Source organism: Camponotus floridanus, unplaced genomic scaffold, assembly GCF_003227725.1.
Source record: "Camponotus floridanus strain SB8 unplaced genomic scaffold, Cflo_v7.5 scaffold68, whole genome shotgun sequence".
Lineage (NCBI taxonomy): Eukaryota > Metazoa > Arthropoda > Insecta > Hymenoptera > Formicidae > Camponotus > Camponotus floridanus.
This window is the reverse complement of record NW_020229836.1, coordinates 262,492-280,834: the sequence shown is the minus strand read 5'-3', so window position 1 is coordinate 280,834 and position 18,343 is coordinate 262,492.

The following is an 18,343-nucleotide window of genomic DNA, read 5'->3' as shown; positions in this document are numbered from 1 at the left end:
CAGTCAAGCATCTCATTAATTGTCTGCTCGCGCAACGAATTCAAACATGCCGTATCATCGACTTATGATAACGCACGTGACGCAGTCATCAACCGCATCAGCGGTTTCGCATACTTTAGGAACATAGTGTTATACACATTAAACGAACGGCCGTATCGTATCTAGTCGAGGCAACCACCTGTGCGCATAGCTAATACCATATAATAAGGGTTCATGCATATGAATTTAGTGGGCCAGTCCATCGGCTTATCGTGAGGAATCTATCGGGCCTCTACTCGCGGCAGAGTCTCCACCACACCCGCTTAACCCTTTTTATATAGATACATAGAGATATACACACGCATAATAATGCCTCACCGGTACCTCGTGTGTGTCACGCATGTTCCGCCACTTTCAGCCACTTAGAGTACACGCGCGTGTGGATGCGTGAAGATGCAAAGATCGCGACACGGCTCGATGTTCTCTTAATATGTATAAGTGTAGCGTGATAAGGTATATTTTTATTTTTTTTTTACCAGAAAATATTCTATATAAACTTCCCCTCTAAATGTATAAATATAAATTAATTAATATAATAATTCAATTAATCAATATAATAATTTAATTGATTATCGATATAAATCGATATAATTAATCAATTTATTTCGATTAACTTTTATTATACTAACTTTAATATAAGATATATTTTTGTATTGCTTTATTTTGGTGTTTTCATTTTACTGAAATAATGTTCTCAATTATTTATAAAAAGCTCTAGTTGATTTTTTAATATGAATACTTTACTTGGAAAGAGCGATTACAATACAAATTCATCCAATTTATGCAAAATTTCTTCGCGTTTTAGAAAGACGAGTAGTGTTTATATAGCCCTTCGATGAATATTTCGATAGAATACAAAAGGGATAGTTAGGCTTTTTCTGAAGCGAGGTCGGATCGGATCGTTATCGCTCGTCGATATATGCACCGTGAAGATCTGATATGTGGAACTAATGCGCGTGGAGAAACTTTTTGTATTCCTAACTTATAATAAAGGCTAACTAAGGAGGAGCAGATGCAGAAACACACGGTAGCTGATCAATTCCACCCGCTGTTGATTCTTTTTGTAAAGGTGGCGATCGATGTCTCGCCCATGGTTTCTTTTCTTTGCGCATCGATATGCCTAAACAAACTATTCCCATCGTTAAATGGAATAAAATTGGTTAATTGGAAGGATCAGGAGCCATAGAAGGTCACTTATTAGGTATTGATGGTGGAAAAATATAGGGAACCGATGTCAGTTCTCTGTTAAATCAGGTAGAAAATATACTTTTACTCGCCTCTATGTCTCATAAAATGGTGTGACATCGACGAAACGAAATGAAGAATTAAATGAATGAATAAATAATTTATCGTGTAATGATACGGTTTGTAACCGTGATGATATGGCTTATTGAAAGTAATGTAATATGATCGGATATAAAATGTATGTATGATTTCTATTCATGTAAAACATATTTAAAGCATATTCTAACTATATCTATAAAATAATATTATTTGGAGATTAAAAAAAAAACATATTCATATCTATATAAATAATTCGCAAAGAGAATATTAAACATATGAAATATAATACTCTCTTAAATGAAATCAGTCAGAAATCTGATATCTTAAGTTACTGTTTTAATTGATGATTTTGCATTATCAAATTTATACCGAGTATCTCATATGTATAATATGTTTGGTTAAAAATAGAACAAATCTTTATGTTTACAATACTTTTATTATACTTTTTAATTTTATCTAAATATTCGTAATGATAAAAATTTATTTAAAATTTATTTAAAATTTTAAATAAATTAAAAAATGTATATATAATTTAAATGTATATATAATTTAAAATGTATATATTTGTTACGCGCCTTCTTTCTAATTGACAATTGCGATAAATTTCTTAAGCAATCGAGTATAGAATCAACGTGGAATTACACGTGCGTTGCGCGCTCCTCGCTGATTTCGTTGAGTATCGTTCGTGACTCGATCGTGGCATACAGCGATTTCCGCGAAACGAAATAATATCCTGGAAATCGAAGGCCGCGCCGTCGCGTTTCCTGATATCGGCATCCGTCATGCGATTAGCTTGTTCAACCGCGTCGAACACCTTCAAATTACACATTAGAACGACAGATAGGTGCGTAAAAAACCGCGCAGCCATGCTGGATCAGTTCACGTCACATCCTGTCGTTGTCGTCGTCGGTCGATTGCATTTAATTATCAAACGTCTGCTACACACGCATTTATCCCCACCCCTCTATTCGTAGGGAGACATTTGTCTGGACAATATGCCGCGATATTACCTCTTACTCTCTCCATCATTCTTGGCATTCGACAGATGTACGAGCTCGCGTATTCGCATATTCGTCGCATTAGTTATATATACGTTTGTTAACTTATATCGTCGATTTTAAATAAGATATATATATATTTGTTCGTTTGCTATAGGCTGACAAATCTCTATGTGTGCATATTACGAATAGATTGGAAAAATAAAAATGATTAGTATAGTTTCTAAGTAATTGATTGATTAAACAAGGAATTTTATATGAACTGACCTTTATAATAATTATAATTGTTTACGTAATTAAAATTAATAGTATTAATATAAATTTTATTTCAAAATCAAATTTATATTAATATAAATTATATTAAAATTTTATTTTAAAATCAAATTTATATTAATATTTATATTAATATAAATTTTATTTTAACAAGATCTTAAAAAATTCAAGTCAAATTGATGAAAAAATTTTGATGAGATTGATACGATGAGATGTTTCATAACGTAAATGTATATCATACTTTTTGCGCAATATACCGAATTATTATGTCAAATAAGTCTTTCCAAAAGTAACAACTTCATTTTGTAATTATACAGAATGTCTTAAAATGCATATTTCTTTAATAATAAATTTTGTGGAAACGATTATTTTAATCAAAAGTTTTAAGACTTCAATAACTTTGAATTATAAACAATTGAAAAAAAGAACTTTTTTTTAATAATAAGACTATATTCTTTAGTGTTCTTAATTTTGGATGGATTTTAATAAAACTTTAGAAAGACTCAGTCGCAAAAATATGATGGGAAAAATTACAAGAAAATGACAATCTCCTCCGACATTTCTGATAAAGAAAAATCGAGTCCAAATCAACTAGAGGATCTACTATCGAAAGATCAGCCGCGCACGATTTATATTCGTCCGTCCACTTCATTTCTTTTTTATCCATCTATCAATTTTGCCTTCGTCCTCTCTGTCCCTCTGTTTCTTTCTCGCTCGCGCGTTCAACTCTCGGTGGCGCTTGAGCCATAATAAAGGGAGAAGAATGCAGCGACGAGAGAAAAAGAAAGAGAGAGACAAAAAGAGACGGCTGCACGCGAGAGAGAAACCGAAGAGCCCGAACATCTGTGCCAACTGGAGCGATGCCAACGCGAGGAGGACGCGGATGGACACGAAACAGGTGGGCCACACCGTCGGGATTCTCGAAGACCGCGAGTTAGCCCTCGGGGCACATGGCGCGCGAGCCTTTAATTCATGAATTCTCGTCGCGGCGCCTCCGCGTATATCCGGTGCGTGCCGCCGTATGCGAGAGAGGCTTAAGGTTCCGGTAAATTGCACGCGCGCCCAGCCGATCCGATCGATTCGCATCCTGTTTGATCTGCGAATTGGTCAAGCCCGTAATTGCCGGTGGTGGCCCGGGCACGTTGTTATTACGCAACACCATAAGTCCACGCGTGTTGTCCATAAATGCATTTTTCGGGACGGTGTATGTCTTACACATATTTGCGCCATGCGTGCGATTGTGATTTTTCGATTTGTCATACGATTATATTAGCTTCAAATAATTCTACTTGTAATTTTTGTATCTCGAGATTCTCTTCAAAAATATGTTTCTATTACTTGACATGTAAATAGGATTTTGGTCGTTTGTTGCGTTTTTTTAGATATTCTTGTTTTTATTTCTTTCTTACATAATTAATATTGTTTGATCTTTAAAATGCATCTAACATAGTAATGACCTGTTTGTCCGCACGCAAGGTTCCCATATGTCTTGTTAAAATGTTAATTCTCACCAATATCAGTTGTTGTTGACGGAGCGAAATATTTTCGTATTGGTTTTGCAAAATAACTTTTTGCCGTGCTTTAATCGATATCTCGTGCGCGCGCGCGCGCGATGCAAAAATGCAGCTTTAAATAATAGCCTTAACGACTGCAACGCACATACGTCAATCGTAGTTATTTATGCGATCGCGCAGCTTGCGTGCACTGTGATAAATAGTGCTACTGGGCAGGACGGGTTAAAAAGTCACATACGCGAGACAAACGACAATAAAAATTTAATCCAATGAATTGCAACTCGACCGTGTTTGCTGAATAATTTCAGGCACGATCCGCAGGAGAAAGAAAAAATGCAAATTGTAAGAGTGTAATTTTTGCTTCTAATTTTTAATTTACACAAACATGTACTATAAAATTTTTGTGAACTTTAGACAGTATTATTGAAGCTTACGTGACATACTTTTTTACACTTATTTTTTTCATGTTTTTGACAGTAACTACAATTATTAATACGAATATTTCGAAAATACGCCTTTATGTTTAAAGTTTTAAAAAAGCATATAATACATTATACAGCCACTAGGATGCGCTCATTATTGTTAACTTTCTCGTTAACGCTTCACGTCGATAGAACGCGCTTTATAGAAGATTCACGGAGAAAATCAATCAGATGTGCCGCGGCGTGGAGAAGTGAAACTATACCTAAGGTTTAATTGCTGGGATTCTCGTCCCCCCCCCCAACAGAGAATGAACTTGCCGCGGCATCCTTTTTTCTTTTCCTTTTAAATCTCATAGTGTAAAGAAGGTCTTCTGTTAGAAAAAAAAATGTGAATATATATATATATATATATATATATATATATATATATATTTGCGAAAATTTATTATTAAAAAATGCTTAAAAGGTATTTAAGTTTTAATTTAAATAGAGATTTGTGTGTAAAATGTCTGATATTTATAAAATTATAAATTTATAGGATACAATTTTTATCTTAAAACAAAATTATCTTTTAAAAAAATTTCTTATCTGAAAATTTTAGCATGTTATTAAGATGTTATTAAGATTTTTGCATTTAAATAGTCAGAGAGACAATCAAAAAGGCTGCGGTATAGTTAATTGCCGAGTGTTTCTCATCGCATTTCCCTTCGCAAACTACCAGTCCGGAGATAATCTTGAGGAAATAACACGATGATAATCCCGGTCAGAGGCGTTATGACTTTCGCGTTATCGAAATGAATGATGAATAGCATACGTCAAGTCGAGACTAATCCTCGAAAGTCACGGATCGTATTTGACACGTTTCAGTAATTTGTCGCGGTTAGAATTAAACAAACATTAATAAATACGAGAGTTTATTATTTCGCAAACTTGCTAGAGGTGAATCTTGTTAATCAAAGTTAAAAAAGTCCGTTCACCTCGTTCGTATCCGGTTAATTATGATTTATGACCGAAGATCGCGCACCTTTCTTATCTGCCGGTTGCTTCTATCGCACACGGCCCCGGGGAAATATCATAAAAATAATGCCGAAGGCCCGTAATTTGACTCTCGTTGAGTCCGCGATAAGGGACGACTCGTCGATGACGTACAACCCCGCGCCGAATCTCTCCACCTCCGCTTCCGGCCCGCGGGCGGACAGGTAGGTCACCACCTGCCGAATACCTGCCTACCGACGCACGCACTGCATCGGCGAAATACCTGCGGTCCTTGAGACCGCTAAGCGCCGAAACCGCGGCCAGATGTTACCGTTAAGGTGGCGGTGAGAGATCGCGATCGCGCGATTTGCGTACAACCAGCTGCGGCGTATCCTCCGCACACCGCGAATTTATCGTCGCGATCTACCCATCGTTGAGCTAATCGGACGTTGTATCGGAGGGTTCTTCTTTCCGCGCAAACTTTCTAAGCGATGGGCGGGGCTGGCTTGAGAATGCGGATCGATGTGCCGCCGATTGTTCCCCGAGAGATTTCTGGGAATATGCGAAACCCGTTTCCTCCTCACTGTCGATTAAAAGGCGGGCTGTTATGTTTTGACAATTTCGAAAAAAATTCAAAACTTCGAAGTTTGACGTGTTTTCGAATCTTCGAAGCTTTAATATTTTTGCAAATTTATATGAGAAATGTTGAAAATATTGTAAATAAAAATGTATTAATTTATATATATTCATAAAAAATTATTTAAAAATTAAATGATTAAAAAATTATTAAAAATGATAAAAATCAAAATGTTTCGAAATATTTTTAAATTTAGCAACATAATTGCAACGTTTTATTTAGATTTCGTCATATAATTTTATAAATGTATATTTATCGCGGTAATATAACCTTCGAAACTTTGAAATTTCGATTTTCCAAGATTTTAATACCGAAGTCCTTCGAAGTTCGAATATCGAAGCTTTCGAACTAAATCACTTTAAATAAGAAATGAGAATAGATACTCTTACAACGTATTGCACGTATACAAGTAAGAAGCTATTAATGGTGGAATTAAATTTCTTTGGAATATCAACTAGATCGACGATTAATATTAAATTGATATGCGCGTAAATTGATGTAATCATTGATTTGATCGTAATTAATCAATCTGGCGAGATTGTTTTTTCCTTTGCAAACTTTCTCGCGCAGCCTTGATTCTCACCTGGTTTTTACTCACTCGCGAATATGCACCTGGTTGTACCAGAAAAACCTTGGATCATTAACAACCGTACCTGCATATCTACACCTGTTGTCTTTTAACGAGTCGGACAGTCTCCAAGAAAAACTTGATAAGACATTAATTACTATGAATTTGATACTTTATGAAATACGAGCGTACGCGAGCAAAAAAGAATTGACTTTCACTTAAAAAAAAAAAGCTGCATGTGTGTGTATACGTTAATTTTTTTATAGTAGTTTCTGCACAGTAATATCTAATAAACCAAGAAATTAAACCAAGAAACTATTTGAATTTGACAGATACATATTTTGTATGGTAATAGATACATGTTATATGTATAATGATTTTAATAACTGATATTTAAATTAAAAAGTTATTAATTACTATTTAAATTAAAATTATTAATTATTATTTAAATTATTATTTAAATTAAAAAGTTATTAATTAGTATTTAAATGAAAAATAAATTAGCTTTTTGCTAAAAAATTTCACTTTAGACGTTGAAAATTTTCTACGGATTTGTGTGCGTGTATTAATTAATAAAATGACAATGTATGCATGTATTAACATGTATTAATGCTTGTATTAATTTATTAATAAAAGTTTTTGGTGTTTTCTTAACGGGACTAATGGTGTCTCCGGATGCCCATTATCAGCGTCACCTTGTAGTTGCGACGGTACCGCTAGACTACGAGAAATGATCGACAATCGTTCTCTCATGGGGAATATTTGTCGGAAGTCACGAGAGCGTGTTGGTAGAATAACGCGAAGCGACTAGAGCGGAATCGCCCGCAACCGCGTATTTCGAGCGGCCAACGCGTCGAATTTATCGACGTCGATCTCCGCATAATGAGCTAATCGGATGTTACCACTGTTACCATCGGTCCCACCTCCTTCTCCTCCTTCCCTGAATACAGCCGGGTGAATTAAGGCGAGCTGAGAAAGCGCCTCCGCGGTAACGTGAAGGAAAGGAGACGATGGAGAACAATGAGAGGAAGTGAAGGTCCAATGAGTGCGCCTTCTTTCCATTCCCGATTGCCATGGAACTCTTATGTTAGAGCGAAGATATCGTCCGTCCCTCTGCTCTCTCATCAGCGCGCCCCGTTAGATGCAACGTTCATGTAAGATATATCTCGAGAGAAAAGGGTACGATGCCCCCTCTCTCTCTCTCTCTCTTCGTCTTTTCCTCCCCCTTTCTACAATTTATCGAGAGACCGAGCTGATCTAGCTCATGCCACCTCGCGAAATTACAGCCTATTCTTTGGCGATTCGCTTCGCCTTCCTCTTCGTCGTCCACCTCCTCACGGCTGTTTACGATTTACGTAACAGCTTTGCACACGGACTCGGCGCGCTTTCCCGGATACGGAAGATTGAGTTTGCCTTGCCAAGTCTGGACGATAGACTCGACAGGTGCACGCGTTAGGTGTAAATTACGAGATTCTTTCTTAAGGCGGCTACCTGTTTTGCTATGCATGACATCTTCTAATAAGTGGACACAAAGAACACCTTTCGTAGAAGGTAAAACATTTTTATTTCAACGAGAAGTTAGACAATTGTAATGATTAAGAGAGCATAATGATTGGAGAGAGAAAAGAGTGAATTAAGATTAATTAAATTTAACAAGACATAATTTGATTATATGTATGTCGGCTAAATGGCAGCTTGTTTGTTTGTAATAATATGATTATCTTCTTTCTTTCTTCTTCATACATGTTTTTCATATTTTATTTAGATATTAATCAAGTTATGTATCGCTTCGATGAGATGAAGAAATATATAAAGCTTATGAAAAAATAAATTATACTTGTATCATGATACTTTTCACGGTGAGACGGATGACGTTAAACCTGCGTGTTCAACTGGCAATCATAGACACGCGTGTACTTCCTCACAGCAGGGCGAGAAAAAATACATGCATATACTAGTAAATTGCGCAGACTTTTAGATCAGCTCGGGACTTCTTGTTGGTAACGACTGTTCAACGTGATGCATAATGATAGTAATTATTTTAATATCTCAGAAATGGAAATCGCATATTTTCTCCTCTACCGTTACCTTCATAATTATTTTATCGGCGCTCGGAGACGTTTAGGTTCTTATTCGATTTGCAATTAAAGCATTTTAAGCGGAAAGACTTATGGTAAATTAATGTTTAAATGCTTCACATAAATCGAAGAACAGGGTCATACTTGTTCTTTTACTTCTTTCGCCTGATTTATTTAATGAATCTCTCATGTTAAGCATGATTTTCAAGTCCACCTTTGGAGAGTTTGTTACCGTTATAATTTGTACGAAATGCGAAGGATCCCTCGATCCAGATGCAATTTTGCGAAGAGAAATCTAGGGAAACTCGGGACCTTCCCATTCCTTTTTCGCGGTGGGAATTTCGCATGAAATGAATACTCCCGGCTTCAGGACAATCGATGATACGCAGATGGACATATGGGGAGGAGGTGTTGGCGAGGTCATTCTGCGGTTTCTTACGCACATTGTGCGTATCATCGAGTCGCGCGTAACAGCCGGGTAAGTGCATCCATCTCTCGCGCATTTCGCATCCGTGCGCGAAGCTGCTGGTGCGCGATCGTGACATGAACGTCGGATATGCGCTGCGCTAATACGTGTGAGAGCCTCCGGGCGGCGCGCAGCGTGCGCTCCGCGCTGCGCTGCGTTGCGCTGCGCTCGCCGGCTACAGTATATGTGCGTAAACGCGTGTAATAGGCGGGGAGGGGCACGCCAGCTGGCGTCAGAGTGACAAGATCTAAAATTAGAGCGCCTGTCTTGCGTGTCGATCGTCGCATGCGCATATCGTCCGCCCCCTTCCGGCTTCGCCTTATTTTCATAACTTCTTTCAATTCTTCTCTCTGTCCTCTCCGCGTCCTCTCTCCCCCCCCCCTCCCCGTCGCCCCCGGGAAGTCCGTTCCTCGTCGCTCTCGTTTCTCGAGCGATCGCTCTCCCTCATCTATCTTCCGGCGCGGTTTCACGAGTTCTACCTTTCTCTCTCTTTCTCTCGTGGCTACCGACGATTCTCTCGTCTTCCCTAGACCGCAAGAAGAGAAACCGTGAGAAGATCGATAGTCCGCGGAACTCGCGAGAGATCGTGAGTGCACGTTAGATACGTTCACGAATTTTTACCATTTTGATTCTACTGTCACCGTAAAAAAGTATTGAAGAATATGCATGTTTAATCATTTCACACAATACATGATTGATATATAAATAGTAGAAAATTTGACAAAATTGTGTCTTCAATAATAATTCCATGCAAGACGATATAAAATGTTTTGGAAGAAAAAAACAATTCTGAGCACTTAAAAATATTTTGCACTTGAAATAAATCTGCTCTATAAATAGATAATTATCAAAATTATCAAAAAATCAAGATAATTGAAATATATTCTCAATCATATTCTCTTTCTTCAAATAAAGATATTTAAAAAATTGCCAAAAATAAAGAAATGGATATAGGCAAATTTATTTATTTTTATACTCTAGTTATTTTTGCGGATATAAAGCTATGACATAGAGGCGATCCGTTAGCTTGGAAATTATCGTTCGTGCCGTTAACAAGCGTAATCGGACTTTTGCGTCGTATTCGCGATTTTTCGCGCTATCGCCAGCTATACTCGCAACCTCGTTGTGGCGATCTTAGAGTCGAGATATTTGCATAAACGCGTATGAAACTCCACTGCTTTGCCTAGTCATAGTGGCGTACGCACGAGAGAAAACTAATGGCACTTGCACGTGTGTCTACCCGTAATTTAACGTAAATACGCCACCATGGGGTTGCAGATAAGTGCAGTCCACCTACTTTATGTACCAACCCACCTACGTTATTTCGTGCCGCCCGTAAAAAAGTCTCGTCGGGATTTACGACGAGCCGACAAGTCGGTCTTAGAAACATTGTTCACAATGTTATTTGTTATCGCAATCTCTTGTTAGTCAACAATTTATATAAATATACATGTATTACGTATATTGTGTTAATTTAATTAAATTTTTTTTGATCCTTTGTTAGATATACGTGTGTTCGGATATTTCCGTGAATACGCATGTTTTGGATAGATTTAAAAAAATTCAGATTTATTTAGAGTCAATTTCAATTTTATTTAATCATATTAATTTAATTTTATATTAATTTAATTTAATTATATTTAATTTTTAATTCAGATTTTGTCCGCATCTAGAGAAATATCTCGTCGTGATCGCAAAAATGTTTCGACTCACAATGCAATTTCCACTCGATACGTGAACTCCTGGGGGGTCGAACGAGCGAATAAATAAGCGATCAATTCGATCGAGCGGCTTCGAAACGAACCCGAGTTTTGTTTTCCCGCGATAGAATTGCAATTCGACATATTGTTCTTATAGATAAATGCTCGTAATTACGGCGTTCGGTGTTTCCCGCGATAAGAAAGCGCGCTGTCGGAAAATAGTGATTACCGCAATCTAGCAGTTTTGCGATTCATAACTGCCGCAATCGGACTAATAATCAAATTAGCATCCTGTCTGCATTATATACCGAACGCGAAACGTTCCAGTTTGATGATCACGGATTACATCTCCGGCTCTCGTCTATGTCGAGAAAGCCCGTAATGACGACTATTAAAAAATTAGGCCCGTAGACGAGAGCGGAAATAAAGGGAAGATGCGGCTATTATCCTTTTATCGGTCCGAGCCAGAAAGTAATTAAGGATGCACTTATTCCGCCCCTAAGCGGAAGCCCTTTCCCCTTTCAAGAAAAGTGCAAACAACAATCGAGGCTATTATCGCCTTTGAGTTACTTGCGACGAGTCTGTGTCGTACATGCATGTCATGCAATGCATGTATCTATTTTAAAGTTTTAAATCAATTCGTACAACGTCTTTTGTTGCGATGTGATTCGCGACCTTAATAAATATTCAAGTACCAATGATTTAATAAATTAAATAAATTAATAATCTTTATCATTAATGTATTAATGTATTACATTAATAATCTTTATCATTAATGTATTTATATGATTTTTTAAATTATATGATATTAATATATTTATATGATAATATATTATATGATTTTTGTTTCATATTTTTATTATAAAAAAAGAATATGTTTTCCATTTTCCTTTTGCTTATTATGTAATTTTATGTTCTATCTTTACGTAAAGATGTTTTATTCCTTGTAAGAAATAATTTTGTTCTTCTAAAGGAGTCAATTGAAACACATTTTGTGCGCCAGTCGAGCCGGCTGGCCACGAAACGATTCATCGTTTCATTGTTCTTTCATCGGCGATTGTCGGTCTTAAAGACGAGCGGCCAACGTGTTCCGTTCCCGATTTCACATTATGCAAGAAAGTTAGTGCCAGCGCACACGTATGATGTCTCACTTCCTGTCTCGCGAGCAGCTGCCGTGAAATCACGAATCACGGTCGCGGTGTGAAATCGCGACTGTTCATTCCAACTTGCTCCGATTTTAGCCTCTCCAACTCATTTTGAGTATCCTTATCCGCGCACGTATCTAGATCTTTGTCGTCAAAATTACACGGTTTGTATTTATTACAAATTGTCCAAATAGTAAATAAGTTTGCTTCTTGTTTATTTTTTTGTCTCTCCTATTTTTACATAAAAATTGATGGGAGATACTTTTATTTAGAAATTTGCACTTTTATTTAAAAATATATTTTAAGATACTTTTATTTAAAAATTTACTTCGTAAAAATTTTATGATAAAAATGTAAAACAACGCGCGAGACATGTATTTGGAATTGATGGTGAGAAGCAGCAGTTTTGACAGCTTCCCCGCCGCAAACGTGCGGTAAATCTTGGCGCTCTTATCGCATCGTACACCGCGAAACGACCGGACATCAGTCAGGGGCGACGTATTATCGCTCGAGGATCGACTTGTACGCGGCGGTATGCAAGCAGTGCGCCTCGGAGCATCTGCGCCGGGCTGGGCCGGGCCCGAAAAAGGCGAGCGTGTGCACCCGAGCAGCGCAGGTTTTACAGGTAACACCGGGTTAAGAGGAGGGTGCGTATCGGGACGAGATAGCGATCGCGCGGCGGTAGCCAGGACCGACCGGCTGGCCGAGATAAGGATCGGATCAAACGAGGGCAACCCCTTTCGCTCGGCGTCCGCCTTTCCTAGCCACCTTGCACCGGATTCGTATGCGTTGCGTGTGCGTCGTGCGTGCCCCCCTCCCGCGTTGCCCCCGGTCGCACCCTGCGGTCCACCTTACGGCGCACGCACAACAATCGCCATCTGTACCTCATTAGCCTAAGCGGTACAAACAGCCTGTGGTCTCTCACCTCGCACGGCTGCGCCGAGCCGCCCGGGGCGTCCTCGAGTCGATTCGCTTCCTCGAGTCGAGTCGAGTCGAGTCGATTCGATTCGACTCGACTCGCACCCGCCGCCCGACCGCCATTATACGGACTATTACGTTGCTTGTAGAGTGGAGAGCTGCCGGGTATCCGGAAGCACGCCAGAGACTCGCGATTTTTGACGTCGCAACCGCGCGTACTGATGAGGAGAAATCTCCCGGTTGTAGAATGTTATCAGCCTTTCAAGGCACGGGACTAGTCGGGATGAATTCCCAGTAGCCTCGTTATCTCGATGATGGATCGTAGTTGAACAAGCTGAAGGCATGGCCTCTGTTCTTGCCGAGGAATGCGAGGAAATTAGAAGAGAATTTTGTAGAATGCAAATGTATTAAATTTTCAAATCACGCTTATATTTAACATAACTTGAAAAAAAAAATACTATAGCGTAAAAAATGTTATTTTTACTCAACAGAGAAAATTTGCTTGCTTATGAATATTTTTTTATATCCTTCATGCAGATGATATATTACAGACTTCTTTCTTACTAATTATAATTTCTTACAATCATTCACGCGATGTTTCTTGTCGTTGATAATTCCACGTCTCACCTAGCGACCCGTAAACACGGATTCCAGCCGATAGTCGCGGCGAACACGGGAGACGAATAATTCTTCCAGCGATTATCCTGAGAAAATGCGAGGCACGGACAGGTCACGAGTATCTGAAACATGTTTTAGGAATCGGCCTTTTAACGCGGCTGCCGTGCGCGGTCGCCACCCACGCCGACAGGAATACGGATAGGCGCAGGTAATACACGGTATACCGAGGCACGACAATGGCCGTGTTGCACAATGAGAAGAAGACGAAGGGAAGCAGCGCATTGAAAGGCAAATGAGGCCCCGGCGCGGGGCCGGTGCTCCTCTTCTTCTTCTTCTTCTTCTTCTTCTTCTTCCTCTCCTCTTCTTCTTCCTCCTCGCTTTCGGTACGTCATCTCCTTTCTATTGCGCACCCACATCCGCTGTTGCCTTTTCAAGTAGCACCCCAAAACACACCTTACGCAAATTAATGTCGCATGTTAACCAGGCCCGCCACGAATGACCGGGACGACAGAGCGCCTGAGGACAGTCGGCTCTCGTCATCGTCGTCTTTAATAATGATTCATCGCCATACGGCGCGACTAATTGTTTACCGGTCGTTCACAATGCCAGCCAGCCAGTCAGCGAATACTTGTGGCGACGTCGCGTCTATCATACATATGCATTTGTGTATGCATTGTGCCTTTTTTTTTTCGGCCGTTTTCCACCTCGTTTATAATTTCGCCCGCGCGCCTTCCGTCCTTTCGTTGCTTGCCTGCGTTACACTTGTCATTCGAGTATTTCGTTAATTACGGTTCCTGGTTCACGCGTCCGGTTCATTCGATTCCGAATATTTTACGTAAACCGATTTTTACATAATTGCATTCATTATTTCGCAAATTATTCTTTTTTTATAGTCATAAAATATTAATAGGTTTTTAGATACAATTTTAAGGAAACTAGAAATTTTATTTATATATTTTTATATATTTTTATATTTTATATATGTATTTTTATATTTTATACATTTTTATATATTTTTATATTTTATATATTTTTATTTCGATATATATATGTATAGTGAAGTGATTTTTATGTGAAAGTAATCTTTTCATATTCATAAACAAAATTATCGTATATGTATTAAAAAATTTTAATTAATGATTATACTATTGCAGATATTATAAATGTCGTACGATAAAGAAATCGTGCTAGATTTCATTTCGACGATGTCCTTAACATACTTCATAAACACGCAGGTGGCTCAGGTACGATACGATCTCCAAATTAATAATGCAATGATTAATAATTCAACCGACCTAATAATTTCAACCAAGCTAATTATTCACAAGACGTACACGAGATTTAAGCACCGGCGTCGCGACTTTTGCGTGCGAGTTTAGATAGAATCCCAGTATACAAATATTTAATGCAAAGTGTTAATAAGTTAATGATAACTCAAACAACATATGAAACTGTGGAATTGTAATGTTGTTCACTGTGTTTTCGAGACCGGGTAGAAACAACCACCATCTCGCGTGGCGAATGTGAAATTCAATTGAGTTTTACGCTCTCGTGTGTGCTTTTTATCAATAATATTCAGATTGAATTAATATGTTTTCATTATGAATATCTTTGAGTCACGTATGTTTTAAAATTGAACTTTTATATGTAAATTGTTCAATGTATGGGAAAAAATTATATGTTTATAGAAACTTGTATCTGCAGTAGATACATGAATCTCTTACGTCGTTTACTGGCTGTTGATCTGTATTTCAAGCACACCGAAATACTTTATACATATAACTTATATAATTATAACAATCATAATAATTCTGTAGCATTCGTGAATTTAAAAAATTTGCAAATTAAAAAATATTCAAAAAGTTTAGCTTTTAAGATATAAAATCTGTAATTAAATTGTATAATAGTAATATAATCTACGTACTCATGTATATCTAATAATATCTAAATTTAGACATGAGAACAAATTAAAATACATCTACGTAAAACAGATGAAAAATACGGATATCATCTATAAATAATTCTAATAAATCTTATAATATATATTTTTTATGTATTTTTCTCCTTTTTTTGTGTTTGAAACGATAATAAATTTGAAACGAGAAACGAGAAATGGAAATAAAGATTAATAATTACAAAGAGAGGCAGGAAACACACGCATTATACGTCTAGATAACTTTTATTAACCAATATAATCATATATCGTTACAAATGATGCGGCAATGACGTGCCGATGCAACTCGGGTTACAATGAAACTGGTTTTGTTAACGGTATACAATGAAAATAGGAATTGATGAATGAGCGAATTTACGAAAATTTACAGACGTATTCGTCGCTATTCGACATTCGAAGAACTGCTTACACCACAACATGTAATTTATACTTTTATTTTTTTTTTGTGTCCTGCCTGTCATTATCGCCTGCTCCGACGAAAACGTTAACTTCTTCCGTTCTATGCCTGCCATTGTCCTCGCTTCCTCCTTCGATATAGTGTATCTCTGGTAAATCCGTGAGTGATGTCATTTGTGCGCGCGCATATGTATATGTAATGTATGTATGCTGCGTATAACTGTGTGTATACGTGTACAAACTGTAATTATACTCGAAGACATCGAAAACTCACTACATTATGTTAAATAATAATGTGTCGCGGATTTGCTTCCGGCGCGCATACATTGCATATGCAAATTCCTGCTGTCTTTCTTTCCGTTTATTTCTTGCAGATTCGTGACTTACAATTAGAGCTACATGAAAAATAAAGTTACGTACTGTTATTATTATGGCAGAAAATAGCATTACTTGAACATCTGGCTCTATATTTCTATGACTAAATTATTTATTTAAATAGATCGGCCTTATTACGTATAAATTAATAACTATTTACGTCATTTACGTAAATGAAAATTTGTATAACAAAAATTTGTATAACAAATAGCTATAAAAAATGGCTTTAAATTTATAGAAATAATTCCGTCGGTCCTGAATAAAAACGAAAAAAATAAATAAAATAAATAAATAAATATCGATGCAATTATTTGCAATTGAATCTCAGATCTCGCATTCTATTCTCTGGCCTTGTCGCAAATCCGCGACTCACTAGTTAGGCTTACGGCTACTATCGAGATATTGATGTACATATACAAGAATCGTGGTTTTTCTCCTTATAACACGGGTATAGAGTATACAAAGACGTTGTTTGCCGAAGAAAAACAGCTCGCATTGTATCATTCTTTTTCCTTCTGTTTACCTCTTTTTCTCTGTCATTCGCTTTTTCTCTTTCCTCACTCTCCTATCACGCATACTTATTTTGAGGGCTACGCATTCGTTAAACGTGGAAGGGCCTCGGCTTCATATATCTTTCTTCTTTATAGCTTTTCTGTTTATGGGAAATCGATAAAGGATTATTGGTTCTCTTTCTGCATATATTATCCTTCCGCCTTCCCCGAATCTCTTCAATTATTCGTTTCGGCTTTGTTGGTCCGGTGTGGCAGTGCCTTGTTAATTAATTTAATTCTCGCAATGATCTCTTTCGCTAATGTTGTCATCTTGTGATTTTATCCCTTCTATCACATAATCGCGATCAAACTCGTAATGGCGCAGAGTGTCGGTGAAAAGATTTCTGCGAGAAAAATTCCTCTCTCTTACAGTTTCGTGATGAGATATTTTATATTTTTGCGATTAATAATTTCGATCTTTAAAATGATAATAATATCAACTCATTATTCTCACGTGTATAAGCTGATTCACCCATGCACTTTTTATTTAAAATCTTTATATTTAAAATCAATGATTGTAAAATGAATGATATTGCTGCTTTGATTTATTGAAGTTCGTAACAGTATTGTAATATCTTTGTACTGATATATATATATATATATATATATATATATATATATATGTTATATACTTTATATCATAATCATGGGAAAATCAGCTTATATATTGTAGCATAAAATAACAATTGCGCGAGAAATTGAAAATCTATCCGTACACAAATATCTGCATCACTTTCGGCAATCGTTTCACAAACACTTTGCTGGATAATTATTTACTGACGAAGAATGATTATTATTATTATTATTATTTACATATCGCACGCAACACCCCCTACACGGTTGCGCGCATTAAATTAATACAAGTTTTCATTGTATATATATATGTATATTTATATATATATATATTTATTTATTTATTTGTATTTATATCGTGTTTGTTTTTTTAATATCATCCTTGGATTATAATTATGTATAATCGATCGTTAACTACCTTTTAGTAAGCTTCCGGTGCAACAACATTCCTCTCATTTAACGCACGCGCGTTACTTATTAATTATATTATCTCTAATAATTAAAATATTTAGACTCGAAAGCTAAATACGTCGACTGATGTATAGGTATGACTTGCGTCAGGATTTCGGGTATGTCTTGTGTATTATTGTTTTCTCTTTCTGCGGAAAAAATATTATTCAATAAAATTTATGCGCTTTGATAAATTTTATTGAATAAAACTTAAGAAATGTGAGTTTTCTCTTTAGAAGGGAATATTTTCACAAGGTTCGTAGATGAATTCACAAAGTATAGTCTCTATACGACAAACGTTTTCTTCTCAACGATCTACATACGATATCAATAGCGAAGTAAATGCGAAGGATCGATACCTCTTCGAGATAGGCTTAAATACTAATCAATAATGATCATAATGATTACC